Here is a 19,452-nt window from a genome sequence, read left to right on the forward strand (position 1 = left end):
AATTTAAAAAAAAGTTTTGTGGAAGATGTATGTCCACCTTTCCATTGGTATACCACTGGTATTTTTTCATTGTAAATACAAAAGATTCATTTATACTCATTATTATAAAGAGACTCATCCACCCGGCAATTAGTCAGATAATAAAGAGGGCAACGCATTTCCTTATTTGGCATTCGTTCTTTGTTCTCCCTTAATGCTTTCATGGGGATTTGGAAAAGTTTTTCATCGGTCCGACCGATAGGGCCGCATTCAAAGTAAGGACTGCCGGCAAGAAGATAGTAACTTTTTGACCTCAATCTATACGTTCTGGTATATCTCTTACATAACCTCTAGTGGACGCAAACGATCCAGAATAATCCCGTATACACCATGATAAAATTTATTGTTCCAGATAACTACTGTAAAATATTTTTATGCGTACTAGTAAATAATATTTCTTTGTTTCATTGTTATCACACAGCAAAGGTAATACTGCTCTTTTTATATATATTACATTCACAAATGAATCAAGGGGGCTGTATAAGGTTATATTGGATATAGTACATTTTTTGACAACGTTATCGATATTGGTAGTCAGTTCCAGATGTTGACTTGAATAAATATTATTTTCAGGCTCGACTAAATGGATTTACTCTCTTTTTCCTTTTTGTCCATATCCAAACTGTCAAAATCTAACAAGGGAATCTATCGATATAGACAACGTGATATGACGTAATATGTTATATCGGCATCTTTGTTATTATATTTAGGTCGCTTTTGATATATGATTTTATATAATATCACATTTACCGATATAATGATGAATTATATGCTACGCTAAGTATATATTACAAATTATATATTACTTGATTTATATTTCTAATCGTGTTATGTAATGCAAGTAAATTGAATATCTGTTTGCTAATTTGACAAAAATTATATAATGAAACATATTTTTAACATCATACATTAATATAGACATTCAATTTTTAGTTTATTTTCAATTAACCCAAAAAAAGTAAAAAATAAAATAAACTAATTATATTTTTATATTGGCATCTCTCTGTTACACCAGTAGGTTTACAATCTAAATATGTTCTTACCTAAGATGTTTATATAAGATGAAGTTAATTCGTAACAAATAATTATTATGTAATAATTTTAAGTCCATTTACAATGGTTTGAATTATCTTTATTAAATATTTCTATTATTATTACTATACTGTTGTAGTATTCTTGTCTGCATAATCCAGTCATCTCTAAAGATTGGATTGAACTCTGGCTTTTAGGCGCCGCAGCTCGACCAGGGTTAACGTGAATAGAAAGATGCTGCATATTTCCTCTTCTTTATCTTTATGATCATCGTTCAAATAAACTTTCGTTTACAATCGGAGTCTTAATTGAAAAGCTTAGCTAATAAACTGCGGAAGGGTTTGGTCCATCTGAGAAGCATTTATCAGACAAAAGGCTAAAAAATTCCCCCTCTTTCATAAAAACTAATTGCATTGATTTATGACACTTTTAACACGTATAAAATTGTTTCTCGCAGTTCTGCACCTAACCTCAGAAATAAATATTCTAAAATAATCTCGTGAATTGTTTATTTTTAAATAAAAAAATAACAATACTAAAAAAACTTATAATATATTGAAAAAAATATTTTTGCGATACTAGTAGTTTTCATTGTATGTTTTAACATTTTTCTTCGATACCACATTTTTTATTTAAATATTTACTAATTAACTGGAATTTTATTTATAGAATAAACAAGAATGCACTTAAAAATATTTTATGAAATAAAAATATATTATGTTAACTTAAATTAATAATAATTTTATTGACTAAGAATTATTGTTCTAATTACTAGTTTTATTTCAGAATAAAATATTTTTTAAAAAATTTTATTTTTAGTTTTACTTATTATTAAAAACTATTTTTAGTGTATTTTAAATTGTTAGTAATAATTAAAACGCGTTTGTAATTTAAGATATTTTACTTTAAAGTGGCATTTTTGACTTTCTCATTAGCATTAATGCTTTGATAACTATTACTATGCAATCATTACATAAGACTAAACCTACTTTAATAAAGGATATAAGAAATATTTTAATAGTTATGGGTACAATTATAAAATTGAGAAACAGTACGAAGAAGTGCGCTAAACTAATCATGAAATACATTAAGGTACATGATGTCTGTTATATAAATAATTTAAAAGAGATTTTATACGTATTATAAGTAAATCTTGAAATAAAATATTTTAGTAATTAATTTGTATTTACCATATACATTTACCGATGGAATTTATTAAAAAGGTATGTTTTAAAATACATAATAAATACTAAAATATATTAATTTATTATTAGGAATATCTTAATTATCAAAGAAAAGTGTAAAAACATAAGGAGAGTGTAGAAGAAACACTTTTAAAACAATAAAAGAGGGATCTACGGTTTTGTATTTTTATATCATAAGGAATGTCTCCCACTATAAAATAAATAATGTATCCATATTATAAAATTAATACCTGCCATTATAGGGATTACGCAATGAAACATGATTTTTAAATTGTATATATTTCATTAGTTCAACCCTAAATTACAGCTAAAAGTGTCAAAAGTTATTTAATGTACAATAAATAAATAAAGAGTTCATTTCACATTTAATTTATGTATTTCGTAAATTTACTGCTATATTTAATTTTAATAATATTACACTTTATATTTTCATGTAATTTAACTCTTTTATATTTTATATTTTTGACATCTCATTACAAAGTTTATGAAGGTTGTAATTTTAATTTTAATGAAAATTTTATAGCGAGAGCTTTTTTGCTGTTTTTTTGTTACACTAAGATTCAAATTATAAAACTAAATCCAACATCTCAATAGTTCAATAGTATCTAATTTAAATGTAAAGAGTATCATATTTAATAAACTAAAAAAATATTTATGATTTTTATCTTTTACATAATTAGAGCTTATAAATAAATTTCATTACTATTTAAAATTATTTTTATTATGAACGAAATGCTTATGCATATTGATTTAAATTATGATATTAATGTATGATTGTTAAACTACTTTTGCAAATTTGCATAATATACAGTCTAAATTTTAGTTAGTTTAAAAACAATTTTAATATGATTATTTGAATAGAACTAACAACTTTATTAATCAACAATAAAAATGTTAAAAAAATAAAAAGTTGAATAAAAATCAATATGAAAAAAATTAACGGTTCTGAATCCAATTATTTTTACGTATCTTCGACCGAAAGAACTAATGTTTGTAAAATAAAATTTGGCATAATGTATGTGTACATTGCAAAAAAAAGGTCGCGCCTTGGGAATCGAAAACCGATCAACGACAATATTCATTCAGAACAAGTGTTTTCGGATTGCGTTTAAGGTGCGTCCTTTAAAAAAACAACCAAACTCTACTAACAAAATGGAAGGGTAAAAATCGATAAAGAAAAGGTTTTGCTTCGGCAAACCTCTAATTTTTAACCTAGCCCAACAATACATTTAAACATTTGGAAATTTGCCTTCCAACTTTATTATTATATAAAAAAAAATACTAGGAAGTTATATGTGATTATATATTAACTACTATTGTTTTGTGAAAGCTGTCGATATTGACAGCTGTCAAATTTTGTTTAGCATTTTCCGAAAATCGAAACATTCTTTCATGTCGATTCTCAGAGTATGCTTTAAATTTTTGATGTTTTCACCTTTGCCCCAAGTCTGTGCTTGTTTTTTTTAAGACATAAATATATAAACATTTTTGTTTCGTTGTCGTTCGTTACGCCTTATTACACGAAACGTGTGCTAGATTGATTTTTTTTCTTTTTGATACAAAAATATAGGGTTTCTTGCCCGTAGCGTTCGACCTGGTACGCGTCTTGTTCTCTTTTATGTGATTTGTTTACGAAGTTTCTTCAATAGCAAGGGTTGCCAAGAAAAAATATCTGTAAATTTATAAAGAGGTATTTAAAAAATATGTATGAAAATTTATTTTATTGGAAAATATGTTTTAATTAGTTGCTAGTATACAACTATTAGAGTTTATGAATAGAAAAACATTTTGAATAAATAATAATCTGGGCTTGGCGAAGGCATACATTTCAAGAAGAATGTTTTATAAATACGATTAATAACTAAATGAAAGCTTTTGTGAAAGGAACACAAATATAACTAAAACAGAATTTATAAATCATATTAATAAATTAGTTTTTGGATTAATTCTTAGCGTGAATAAAAAATATTATTATATTTCCGATATGCTTTTAAAATTGCATAGCAAGCATATATATAATATAACTATTCATCATTTGATTAAACTATACTATAAACATTTTTAAGAAATGCAAATGAAACATTTAATTGGACTTTAAAACATTGTGATTAAACTTGTTCTTTGAAATTGATATAATATGCAAGCAAACTTGATGATTAAAAAATAAGTTCATCGTATTCACATTTCTAAATAAACTCGAAGTAATCATTGAATTTAGTTACTGATAGTTTGTGCTTTAAAATTAAAATTAAATTGGGGTTTTATTCAGATTTGTTTTTATTATATTACACTTCAAAATCAAATCATCGTTTTTATAAAAAAACAATACAACTAAGAAACATTTTATTGTGTGGTGCTTAAAAAAGTTATATTAGGGCAAATGTTATTTTCAAATGCTGAAATTTTAATGTGAATATAAAATGTCAGATTTTGAAACTTTAACAACGAAGTTTTCTTTAATTCCCAGAGTTGGAAATATAGCTTATTATGTCAAACAATGTTTTTAGAGTGTTAATTGAAAATACCGGTCACTTTTCTAAATACTTGCTCTAAATGCAGCTGTAATTTTAACAGATTTAAAACTAAATCATGTATTCAAAATGATTGACCTGTCTCTTTTTATCTTAGCTGCTTAATACAAAACTAGACTTTGTTTCTGTAAGCTAGAATAGCTGAACGACCAAATATATATAATTAATATATTTTTTAGACGAGTTCTCTTCTTACGTCGTTTAATTTATGCGGCTCCAGTATTTTTATTTTATACGCTTTTACTACAACTTTAGCTTATAATTATCTTTATTGTTCTCAGGTCACGAATAAAGCTTATTTTTAAAATTATAAATAAATACAGCTGTTTAAATTGAATTGGTTCCACGAAAAAATTGCATTATTTTTGTTCCACTTTTAAATTTATGACAACCCTACCTAACTGATGTTAGACGATTTATGGACTTCGCTCATAACTCGCTGCCGCTTAAATCACGATTGTTTTCCAGGAACATTTCCCAAGAGCATCTCTCCTTCTTACCCTAAGTAATGACATTTTCCGATCGAAGGCAGGTCGCTCAGTGTCCAATTGAACGGAAAACTGTCTGCGGAAATTACCCTAAGTAAATTCAATGCTTACACTTCACCGTTATTATAATGTGTTTATATACACATACATATGCATATATTCGCAAGTGCTACGATTGAATTTAATCAATAAGTTTACGATGTTAGCTTGTGTTCGATGTGACGTGCTGTATATAAACATTGGGTAGCATTTGGGTCACGAAGGGCCATAAAATGAATTTTCTAGCGGACAAAATTATATATTATGCGTATGTTTACGTTTTATATTAAGACATTTGCTTACCGAACGTATTGGCGTCTCTGCGTAAAAATTATACGGCTATTTACGTGACAAACACATAAAGTCTTACGATTATATTATATGGTACGTTATGTACATTTTTTTCACAGACTTTGTTGATATAACAAAACATGAGAGTTTATGGTCTATGTTGAGGTTTACCAACATAATATATTATATGAGATAAATCCATTGTTTAGAAGGTTGGAAGAGCAGGCTATTCAGAGCCAGACACATAAAATACTTTTTTTCTAAACATTATTACGGTGGTTAAGTTCGATTATCTCTTTATGTGATGTTTCATTAACAATACGTTTTATATTCAATTTATCTATTTTATGACAATCCAAAATAATTAAGTTAAACAAAACATTAATTTCGTACATAACGAGTAATGCATATGAAAATTTTATTAATATATTTTAGTTCCTAATTTTTTTACAATTTATTATTTTTATTTTAGAATAAATATTATATAAATTAAATTTATTATTTTTATTTCAGAATAAATAATGAGATAAATTGCATTTCATATTATTTTATCACTCTGAAAATGTATCTTGTAGTTGCTTGAAAAAAATCACCATATCATCGTAATCGTGACATCAACTTCATATATTGTTTTATATACGGTATAACGGCGTAACAATCAAGCTATTTATAAGCATCGTGATATTAGACTGAAGGGCTGAAAATCGGTATCATCTTATGTATATATGAGATAATATTTTATATCACATAAATATTATAAGACTGAAGATGAGATCGCCACGTAGAAACATCTAGGGAGAAACATCATATTCCTTCCCTTTTTTTTTATACGATTAGGTTTTAAAAAAATAAAAAAATACTTTTATCATTACAAGAAAAAAAAGCAACATAATATTCAGTCACGCGTGCGTGCCAGTCGTTAATATTTATACATTCGCACAATGTCCTACCGGTCGTTAATATTCCACACGTGGAAAACGCGGAAACTCTCAATAACCCTTCTTCATTCCACCGCGTATAATACGTTATGCTTAATAAAACACCACCGCATTTTTTAACGTCATTGGCCCTACAAAACAATTTTAAAGGGATGAATTCCTTTTGAAGGCGCTAACACCAGTCAAGCCTTAGTCTAGTGTCTTTTTTCTGTCTATATATACTTGTTGAGAATCCGCCCTTAGGGCGTGTAGCATTCAGGGTGTGACCTCATCATGCACGTGCCACGTACAGAAGGATGTCACATCTCCATTTTTTGAATGACAGCTTTGAATATGGTTGGAATACTTCCTTTGATATATCGTGCGTATTATATAAACAAAAAAAATGTAAATGCAAATAACATACTGTGTTTTATTAAGGGAAAAAATACAAAAGCATACCTATTGACGTTTTGTCCCCTTTCAAATTGATTTGAATATAGTTCTGAGTATGATAACATATAAACCGTATTTTAAATTATGATATTTTGCAAACCTTAAACTAATGATAATAAACCTTTTGGTTGCAAATATTTTATATATCGTTTTAATAACAATTTCTATATTATTACAGAAGTGAATATATATACATACATACATATATTTGGCCATTTACCAACGCAATGAGTATTTTACTAAAATTACAATTTTATTTAAATATAAGTATTTGGTTAAATTGGTCGCGCAGTAAAATATTTTTATATGTTTTTCAAACATTAAATCTAGTTGAACCTATTATTTCATAATGTTAAAACAACGGTAATAATATATCCCTTAACGTGGGAATCGGCATATTTAAAAAATGTATGGGGGCTTTTCATATAGTTACGCCATAAAATGAGTGAATTTGTGAATTTAAATCTCGTTTTTTTAACAACCCAAAAAAGTTTTTTTCTTATCTCGCTACTGATATTGACAATTTACTCTACGATTCTGATATAAATACGAAAGCCAAAATTTCTTCGTAGCTCTGTAGCTTTATAATCAATCGAAGTAGATCGATCAGTTCTGCTTCTTCGATTGATCGCATCCATTAAACAAATTATCATATTTTAGTTATCTTTAACGATCATCCAGCTCTGTGTTTATTACTAATATAAATATTTCCACTGTATGATTTATATTAATATTTTTTTTTATTAAAATTTCTCGAGAATTCTGGATAAAATTAAAAAATTAAAAATATTAATTCTTATTTCTCGAGAAATAAAAACAATCAAGAAACTAGAATGCCTAGCCCTATTTATCAATCAATATGTATCTTATTATTGCATACTGCCACTCGTCGTCGTCGTAATCTAATCATAAAATTATTCAGCATACTATTCAGTAAAAATAAAAAATAAATATTATCGAATCACTGTCCAAAGATTTTTATTTTGTGCTTATGATCACGCATTTATTTTAATATGATTTTTATTTTCTGGTTTTAGTCACGCGTTTATTTTTATATGAAAGGTAAAGTTTTTTATATTATAAATCATAATTAAAATGGTTATATTTATCGAATCACGCACAATTTGTATACTTATTTATAGATACGTGATATGCGTTTAGTGAAATCTAGACATCTCCAAACTCTAGATTTTGCACTTCATAGCTGGACAGGGTTGGCATGAAGTGGGAAGCGGCTGCTTTATCGGTATTTTATTGTCATTGTTTTTTTTTCTTTCTGCTTCGGTTCAAAAGCATGGTTTGTTATTTTTTATCGACCGATCATAAGTGAAATCTATTAGTTTTATGACCCTCTTAACATGTTTTGAATAACTAACTTTGATAAACGAGTATGTGTATTTTTGTATTGCATTAGCAAGACCATTATTTTTTAAGTTACATGCATATACATATATATTAAAAAAAAACTCACAATAGTAATTCAATAATAGTCGATCAATATAAATTTAATGGATTGAATAGTAGATTAGGGAAAAAAAATATTTATTAAAAGCTTATTTGATCTACCTATATCACATATAGTTATATATATAAAATATTTTATAATAAAAAAAATGTTTTAAAATAACTTTGACTCTAAATTAAATTCATTGATAAAATGCAAGTTAATACCTTTAAGAAATTAGTAAATAATATAAATTACAAAAAAAAATATAACATATGAAATAAGGTTAACATAAAATAATAAATGGTACAGAGGGATGATATTCAAACATTTTTTATATTTTTAATTTACAAACGAAAAACATATCATTTCCGCTCGCATTAAAGACATATTTATAACATAACGTATCCAAACGCGCGTATAAAAACCCAAAGAAGGAGAATTTTATCGTTATCCACGTATTCTCTCCTTTTTTATATCTCTTCATAACAATGGCTGTGATATTCCCTCATATAATCAGTGTTATAGTGGGAATTGTAGTCGAGAAACGAATCGAAATCGTTTTTCCTTTCGCCGGAATTATCTCAATGTTCTGATTTTTTTATATCTCTCACTTACACAAAATAAGTTCTAATACAATAATATTTTTAATTAATCAAAATATATCACATATGTAATTGTAATAAGAGATTAGTGTATAAATTTGATATTTTTTTCCTTCTAAACTATACTTTTCCCGTCGGTAAACAAAAACTTATTAAACTATTTTTTTCCGTCGGTAACTAAATGACATTTATTTTCATGCTATATTTTTAAAATTACCACCAATTCTCTCGTGTATTGGATAATTCCACTGTCCCTTTCGACTATCGATTTTGTAAGTAATTGGGAAATTACCGATCCTCGAGGGAACTTTTTTTATCCTTGTGTTGTATGTTTTTTTTTCGATACTTGAAAAAAATTACTCGTTGCAGATCACTGGATAAAGCCAATAAATTTCATCAAACGACGTATCTTCGCTTGTGTTGTCTAAAATTTTGAGTTATGGAAGATTAGCGAGGGTTGATTTTTAATATTGCTTAGCTTTTCAAAAAGTTTGCTTTGCTTAGGTTGGATATTGTGCTTTTATACATACATTAACCTGACCGAGCAGATAATAACAGCCTTTGATGCTACGAAGGCTTTAAATTATTATTATTTTATATATAAGTCTATACATTTTTTATTTAAGATACTATAATAAATCACTATAAATACACAATCATTCATATTAGAAATTGTTGTGTAAGTTAAATATAAATTCAGCTGATAATGCTTTTTACTACATTGTTAATATATAAATAACCGCAATATATTTTTAAGTAAAAGTTTTATATCAGTAGAATTGCTTATTCTAATATTTGTATACACATATATAATTCCAAATTGAACAAGAACGTATGGGAACTGTGGTACGACATCCACTTTTACAGATGAAAATATTAAACATTTGCATAAAATATTATATTACATAGCTATGGGCGAACAATATAAAATACTATACACATTAATATTATCAGATAATATTTGCAATTGAATCAAAGGATATTTTATTATTATATATATTTAATTGGTATTCGATTAACATGATTTTATTTTTAAATATATATCTGGTCACATTTGATATTAATCTACGAAGTTGGGTATAAAGTTTTATATTAAAATCATTAGTAGAATGCGGTGGATCGCTTAAAGCGATTTCTAATAAGGCACTGATCTCAAAAACATTTGGCTATTGCTTCAACACTGCGACAAATAACCCTTTCGTTTCCGGATATTTCAAGAGTTTCAATCAAAACTTTCTCTAATTGAAATTGTTTCTTTATATATGAATCGGATCACACGCAACGGCTATTATTTTATAAGAATAATAATTTAAAATTAATTATGTCAATATTAATTTTGTTAAAATGCCGAAACTTGAACGCAAAAGTCTTTTGATGAATAAAGTTTACTTTTGAAATAATTTCGTGCCGTTTGTTGCTCGGCGGCTCCGAACGAGTTTGATGTTCGGAATTCGTTTCACCAATTCTAAATTTCGAATAGGTTATACAGGTTGATACATAAGTTGCTTTACAATAAAAATAAAGTTACGCTGATATGCGTTTTTAAATTTTTTTAATTTCCTTACAGTGATAAACCAAAAATTTATTACAAAAAAATGTTTGTTTTATTTGTATCGTTTTAAAATTAAATGATAGAATCATAAAATATATTTAAATTCTGATATTATTAAAACATAAATTGAAATAATAATATTATTAATAAATCTTTTATATAAACATATATTAAATGAGCACTCATAAAATTTTTGCGTGCAGATTTTATGTAAAATTATAATATTTTTTTACTTTTATCAAATCATATATTTTAAAAGCTTTTTTTTACAATTTTTTTAAATATTATTTATCTTTTAGCACCAAAACTATTTCATGATTTATTTTTTAAATTATATATATTTTTGAATACTCTGGTTATATTTTCCCATTTAATTTTAATAATAAAAATAATAAATCTGCACTTAATCTTTTCCATATTAAGACTATTTTAATTATACAATTGTATTGATCTCAAATTTTATCTTACCACTTTGTTTTGTAATCAATGTATTTTTCTCATTATATTTAAATGTCACCATATGTATATATTACTATTTAAAAAATATTATTAAATATATGTTTATTTAAAGTAATTCTTAAATCTTAATTTATAAGCAATATATATACTCGTTATTACATTATGGCACTAAATATATTTTTACCTTTTTCTCATTATAATGCATATCTTAATATTTATACTATTTTATAAATCTACTCTATGTATATGTAAAGTAATGTTAAAATATCAACTTATGATCAATGTGAACTCCATATTATTCAATTCTTCCAGGTAATTATATTTTTATATCTTTCCTTTAAAAATATTAGTTTAGTTGTAATATTTTTTAATTGTAATTCATTTACTTTTAGACAATAATCACTATTTTTTCATACCCATTCTTACGCACATAAAAAATAAACGAATCATTTGCAAAAATAATAATTCTACACTTATTTACATAAAAAAAATTAAATCCCTAGGATATTTTTTTAAGTAGAGAAGTTTCACAAATAATATTCAAAATTGATATTATTTTTTGCTTACTTTTATAATAATTTTTTTTTTGATACTCCCTTTTATCTTACCTTTTAACAATCTTTACCTAATTATTGTTTTAAATGTCTGCTTAAAATCTAAAAAACACTACACTAGTATTTTTTTTATTTTGATTTATCTTATATAATTAGATCAAATAAGTCATATAGATTTACGTTTTTAAAAATAAATAAATACAAGAAAATATCTATATGTAAATTTACTAAAAAAATTATAACCTATCTAGATTTCAAGATTAAATAAAAATATTAGTAATATAAAACATAAGAATAATAGAAGTTAAAATATATAATCTAAATATTCAAATTATTAATCTTGGGACAATTTATTACTAAATGCTTAGCTGGCAACCTGAAATTACTAAAAAATAAATGTTTATCTATAAAGTAAGATGTGTTCAAGTATTTTATGTTAATGTCTTAAATATCTTCAAAAATCTTAAAATACTACAATGACATTTTTTAATAAATTAAATTTGTCATTGCTTTTTTTTTCAATATCTAAAAATACAAAAAATACCTACATTTAAATTTAGTTGCTACTTTAAAACCACATAAATAATTAAAAATATAAATAAAATATGGCAAATAGTAATAAAATTAAAAATACTTTTTTATATAAAATGAAAAATACACAAGTCAATTATGAAAATTAGATTAAAATAGTTTACGACTTTATATATAATAAATTAGAAACACGGAGCCACTAAAAAAAAACAGATATGTTTTTGGTATTTAAAAAGATTAGTGAGTTAATATGGTCTCTTTTCGGTATAATTATTGCAATGTTATTTATTCATTAATATTATAAATCTACTATATATAGTTTCAAGGTATCTGTAAAAAAATGTATATAATTTGTATTTGGAATAAGAACTCTGATTGCATTAAGGATACTGTTTTCAACTACACTTCATTGAAATATGAACTCTTTGAATATACTTTATAACTTTAGTTATAGTGACTAAATTAAGCTCGATTTTAATCTGAATAATTGACAATGAACAACACATTAATTTTAATGCTCACTACTCACCAATTAAAACATAAATATTTGAAACGCCTACAATTTTTTTTTTGATCATACATATATAAAGCAAAAATATTATGTACGTATTTATATGTTTGTACATCCCCTATATAATATATCTTGTAATGGTTAGGATTATCTTGGATTTTATTAGCTTTTCTATACACTGATGTGCGTTATATTTCTTTATAATATATCCACACGTGTCTGCGTAACAGTAAATAGGATTGCGGATGAAAAAGAAAAAAGTATTAAAAGCTTTAAATTTTCGCTTCGTATATAGAAACGATAATGGGATTTAGTACTTTAATATAAGCTTATTTTATTTCATATTATTGTTTCAAAGACATTGAATGACAAAGTTATTTAGATGGATTGAATAACTATTCATATAAATCAGAATATTGTAAAATTAAAAACCAAACACGTTAAATATTCAACGACTTAACCCTTTAATGAGTATATTGAACTCTCATAGCTCAGACTAATCGATACGAAACAGACACATACAGTGTTAAATAATTGATTTTCAAGTGCGGCAATTTCAAATTTATTATATTATAAAGTATCAAATCGCTGATTTTTAGATTCTCCAGCGTGAAATAAATGCGAATTTTACGATCTGATATGGATTATTGCCATTGCCAGGTTCTCAGGAACTTGGCAACACTTTAAATAATAAAACACACCCTTGTCACGAATATACATTTAACAGGGGCAGGTGGTGCACCCCTTCATACTATAGGCTCACGCGTTTTGACTTATCTGATCTTATGATAATATATCGCGATAAGAGAAATTGCTTGTTTGTCGCAGCCAAGAAAATCCTAAAGGTAATTCTTGTTGCACAAAATAATATTATCTTTGTTGTGTTACAAATGTAATACGATAAATATTAAAATGTTAACAATAAGTTACTAAATATATGTGGATCAAATATTAATTAGAACAAAGTTTGGCGATCCTTGATATATGCAATAAAGTTATATTAAATCATTAATTTTATCATTTCTTTAGATCGTAACTAAACACTAAACAATACAAGTTTTTATTTACCGTAATAAAAAGTTTTATTTTCAACGAAGGCGATCATAGTAAACGATTCCCCTAAAACGCACAAATCCAGCTCTTCCAAAACCTTTTTATTGTATCTACCAGATCAAAATTGAATCACACAGCTGTGAGCGCGTTTCAAAATTCAAATTATCCTGTTGAATGCGCAACAATAAACAGACAATTAAAAAGCACTCGAAAGAAAGGGTGGTTCTGATCAATTTCTCTTGGTAATATTTCGACAAGGGTTAAACTCTTCTTATTTAAAGCATTATTATAGGGGTTGAGAATGATTATGAAAGCTGCCGTTTGTGAAGTTTATAAAGTGCTATATAAAAGTTAATGGTTGGCTAAACAGAGTGGATTCAAAAATATTTTTTCAACAGTTGAAACTTTATTTTATATATTTTTTAACTATTCATTTATTTTTCAGATAAAATATATCATTTAGATTTAAATACCATTTGGACTTAGAATGTTTTTCTTTTTTTGAAGGCTCTTAATAAATAACGTCTGGATTTCGACGACGGCTAAATGCGGCCATAAAAACATAAATATTCAATTGTCCGGCCATTAGGACGGAGTTAAGTGCGATGCAACCGCTTAGCGGAAGGATTTTTCCTTTTATTTCGTAGCCATTTTTGGCGTTTTTATTTTGTGTGGGACTCTGCAAATGCACGGAAATAATGACCGACTTCCAGAGAAGTAATGACTTCTTTTAACAAACAAAGGAGAGGAAATGTCGGGTCACTCCATAAATTCTTGAACATTCTCATTAGATATTATCATTGTCTATTCGACGGCGTACCTAATTATAACTAAAGATTTTATTGTCTAAATATATTTTCGACACCCACATTTTAAAAGTGAAGAAAAAATAAAATTATTACCTTATTCATTACAAAAATGGAAGTTAAATATTATTATATTATTTAAATGACAAGGTATCATAAAATATTCACTGTAAAATATTGTCTTACATTATATCAGTTAAAATAGATTTTATTTTTAAACCTAATTTTCTTGACGACCAAAACACCAGTTTTGGTTCTTTATTTGAATAAAAAGTGTAAGTACAATTATAAGTACGCATGGCTTATAATTATAGCAGAAAATATTTTAAAGCTTTTATGTACTGGTAAACTGAAAAAAAATTAGTTAAAGCACAAATTTATTGTAAGATTTTTAAAATTTAAATATGTTTGAAAATACGGTATACTTTAAAGTTAAATACGGAATACTAAATAGCATTATAGTGTTTAATACTTAGCTTTAACTGTCAATATTTATTTACATTGCTCTACATACAAATATATAAAATCATAAAACGTAAATAACAGTTATTAATAATGCTATTTGTATTCAAAGTAATTAATAAAATTTTATTTAATTGAACTTTGTATTATATTTATAGTTTGAAGCTTAAATACTAATAATAAACATGACTGTATCACTATTTAAAAACTCAGTTTACATCATGCAAATATTCGTATAATTAAAATATCTGTCATAGTTTCGGATTCAGATGAGAACGTTGAGTTTTAATCCCAACATTATTTCTCTCATAATTTCAACAATTAAATGAAATGGTGCGATAATGTTAAAATTGTATAATTTTAATCATACACTCATGTTCATATGTACGTCAATGTCAGATTAATTCGCATCGATTTAATGCAATCTGGCGATCATTTCAAACAATGCAGTGATTTATATTGAGTACTGCACTCGCACATAATTGGCTGACGAGTACTTCTGTATAATGCATACAGGTTAATAATACACACATACTATAGAGAATAGATTTACGTGTCTTAACTAAGACAGTGATTATCCAAATGTCAAATAGCAAAACTTAAAATAAAATATGCGTATATTAAGATTAAAAAGTGATTGTGAATTATAAAACTTAAACCTGACCAAAATATTTCAGAAACTTTTTATTGTGATCAGCTAAAAACACAAAAAGTTGCAACAAATAGGCCTACATTTTCAACAGAAGTCGAATGGTTTCATACCATGACAACGTTACCCCCCCTCATTTTCCGAAATTGACCTTTGATAACATCAAGGAGCTTGTCTGGAAAGTTTAATTTCATCCACCTTATTTTTCAGAACTTGATCCTTCTAACTATTCGATCAATGCAGATGTAAAATTGGGCTATTAGAATATTTTGATCAAAGCTTTCAAAGTGTTATGCTAATGGAATTTTAAAAAAATACACAGAGGTGAAAAAAGGTTATATTGTTATAAAGAAATTATATTTTAAATCATTAAAATAAAAATTTACACTTAAAAGTTATTTTGTAAATTCATTAAAAAAACGACATTTATTTTGGAATAAAATAATATTTATATTATAGTTATAAGCAAATTTATATACACTCATTACCGTCGTAACGTTAAAAAGTATATTTAAAATATATGTAAAATAAGTTAAAAACGTATCTTACCTGTAAAAACTATTCATTAAAATAAAATTATTTAAAAGACTCTCTCGTTACAAAATTATATTGTAATAATTAAAAAAAAAAATTTAAAATAGGTTGTATTAAGGTTTTTTTTATCATGATGACTGAATGGTTGTAAAATATTTATTTTAATATTATAATTTAACAAAAATTAAACATTGTTACACATATATATATGTGTAGTTTGTAAAATTCTGGCATTTTTTTTATTAATGTGCTGAATTATATACATTTAACTGGCAATGCTTTTAACTATATTGTATTATGTTTATATTAAAATAAAAACGTAAAAATAATTAGGTCCTTAATTATACTTACGGTAAAAAATATATTAAAAGTATTTTTTACATTTCTTTTGCGAGTATTTCAATTATTATATGTTAAGAAAAAAATAGAGTAATTTACTATTACTTTGACGTTGATTTAAAAACATAAAATACGTTCTTGTTTCTTTTAACTGTGCGTTTAAAACTCATTTCTATAATTTAAATTTAATCAAATTCGTGTATCATTTCAAAAATAATTTAATGCTTGTTATTAAAAATATTTTAAGTGACGCATAGCTTTTTAATTTATATTAAAATACGCTACGTTATTATTAATTATTAAAATAATTAAAGTTACTGTTCAAAATTTTCTAAAAGCAACATAATATTTATCAAAACTATTTTTATGTTACCTCAACGGAAAATATATTATTTGTTTCCAATTAATAAAAAGAAAATGGTCAAAAGTCATTATTTTAAGTAAATATATACATACACAAATATCTATTCATTTATGTTTGGTCGTAATGCGTCAAAAAACGGCCATTAACTAAATTAAAATAATATTTTTTTAATTCGTGCTGCGTTTCATACATAAAACAAAATAACAATACACTCGACGCAAAAAATCCAATTATGTAAATGACTAGCAATAAAATATTTTTGGTCCAATTTTGTGCTAATTCTAAAGGTAAGAAAATATTTAATAATTTATTAAATCTAAACATTAAAAAATGACTTAAGATATTATTTATTATTATATTGCAACATAAAATTAATTGAATATATCTTATAATCAAAAACATAGTGAAATATTTTTTTTGCATTTACATATTCATTATTTTTTTTTATAAATACTAAATCGTAATACATAGTCTTAGTAAGTTACAATAAACATATAGCTCTTAATCTTATATTGTTCATTAATAATATACTTTTTCAAATATTTGATATTTTTCAATATATATTAAAAAGTAACAAGAAATATAAACATTTCTAGAATTTTTTGATTTAAATCTTTACCAACATATAAAAAAAATATATTAGTATGATTAAAATGATTTGATAAATTATTTTGAGAAAAAAAAAACAATAAAAAGTAGAATACTAAAAAAATATTTATTATTTTTGTGTTTCATAATATTAATTAAGCACGCTTTAAATTTTTTAATCTAAAACATTTAATACAGTCACATTTTACAGTCTTTATAGTCTTTATGTGTACTATCGAATTAAAAATATAAAATAGTAATAATATAACTAAATACTATTTTATGTTTTTTTTTGTTATTAATATTATAATTTTTTTGGATGTATATATTGTAAATATGATTTTTTAAATCCATATATAGCAAGAAAAAATGCAATTTATCATTGTCTGTGTTTACTTAATTTAGTAGAAACTTCCATTTTAAATTATAGCTTTATAAAACATTTCTATACTATTATAAACTTTATAATGCTGTTATAAAAAATAACTATTTCTAGCAACTATATATATTTTAGAAAATACAGTTTTAATTTTTATAAGAGCTTGGGTACAAAAAAATAACATACATAAATACTTTTTTTTATTTACCGTTTCTTATGTAATCTTTTACTATCATAAAAGATTGTTTCAAAATATTTTTCTTAAATAAAACAATCACGTAGTCCTAAATAATCAGTTATCTGCATTAGGTTGATGTTTTAATTTAATTTATCATATAGATCATAAATTAATTTAATAAAAACAACCTTTCCTAGGTATTATTACGCTATAGATATTACCTCTAATATATTATAAATCATATTTTTTTATTTATATTATAGTTGTACCCGTGTTTTTAAGTGCAGCTTTTATTTATCAATTTAATGGCACTAAACATATTGAACCTTTAGTATAAAAGTGAAAATATGAAATTTAACTACAAATATGTACTAAATAATAAAAATTAATAAAACACATATAATAAAAGAGTTTCTCTCTAACACAAACGTTGAGATATCGAGAAATACTTTACAAATTACTTTCTTTGAATACTTGTACAGAATCAATATATTTTAAAGCACTTTCTGTGCAACTTTAAAATGTGTTAATACAAAAAATTGTGAACCAATATTAAGTACACATGCACGTAACATTTTTGCGTGCCAAAAAAGTTTAAAAAAATCTGTACTACAACCAAGATATTTTTAATTTTTTTATTTTCCGGAATACGTTTTAAAATATTAGTAACATTACTAGTTAAACTTTTACTTACCGTGTAAGATATTTTTTTTTATAAATATTCACTCAAACTCCACACATACGTTTGCATTTTACATCAAACAAAACTGTGCACATACTACACGTAATGCTATACATACATTATATATAATACAGTAGTTTACATAAAGTTTACATACATAGTCGTCGTTTGTTTACACAAAACTTTAACTTTTTAGAGTTGGACGCACATATACGATCCATGAACACACATTTTCCACGCGCGGTTTTCCGCTCAAGAAACTTTAGATATTTTATATTTTACGTAAATTCGCGTAGTACGAGAATTAGTTGGTACATAAAGTATAGCACCCCCGGACACGCCCGATCGGTCGGAGCTACACCGTGACACTGAGCGCCCCTGGTGGCGGAGATAAAGCACCATGCGCACGTTCGGTAATTTTTACACGTACCCCTATTTCATTTCTATGCCTTATACCCTGAAAAAAAATTTTACGATGCATTTCGGGGTCTCGGATAATATAAAATTTATCCGTTAAGCATCCGATATCCAACCCCCGCACAGCCTTTAATACGTAGGTATTCTACGTATGTATATATGTAGATAGTCCATGGTTTATCTCAAATCTAAATAGTTCAATAAATTCGCGCAGAAAAATATATACATTTACATTTTATGTATAAAAATATAAAGAGGGATGAGCCGGGTCTTATTGAAGAACAAAGAAACGTGATTTTGATAGAAACTAACTTATTTGTTGCCCAGGGCCAATATTTGGTCAAATA

General features: G+C 25.4%; 1 protein-coding gene across 3 annotated transcripts in view; it reads right to left on the reverse strand.

The window, feature by feature from the left end:
- The window catches only part of LOC148228231 (uncharacterized), a 202,312-nt gene extending 183,253 nt beyond the window's left edge, over positions 1-19,059 (reverse strand). Inside the window, exon 1 of one of the 3 annotated variants that reach the window (XM_088199557.1) lies at positions 18,701-19,059. The gene's annotated coding sequence lies outside the window, so the exon portion shown is untranslated. The remainder of the gene's footprint in view (positions 1-18,700) is intronic. The other 2 variants (XM_088199558.1, XM_088199559.1) reach the window with 2 other exon arrangements.
- Positions 19,060-19,452: the final 393 nt, after the last annotated feature.

The sequence above is a fragment of the Plectrocnemia conspersa genome, unplaced genomic scaffold (assembly GCF_051122295.1).
Source record: "Plectrocnemia conspersa isolate PC_06_02 unplaced genomic scaffold, ASM5112229v1 ptg000012l, whole genome shotgun sequence".
NCBI lineage: Eukaryota > Metazoa > Arthropoda > Insecta > Trichoptera > Polycentropodidae > Plectrocnemia > Plectrocnemia conspersa.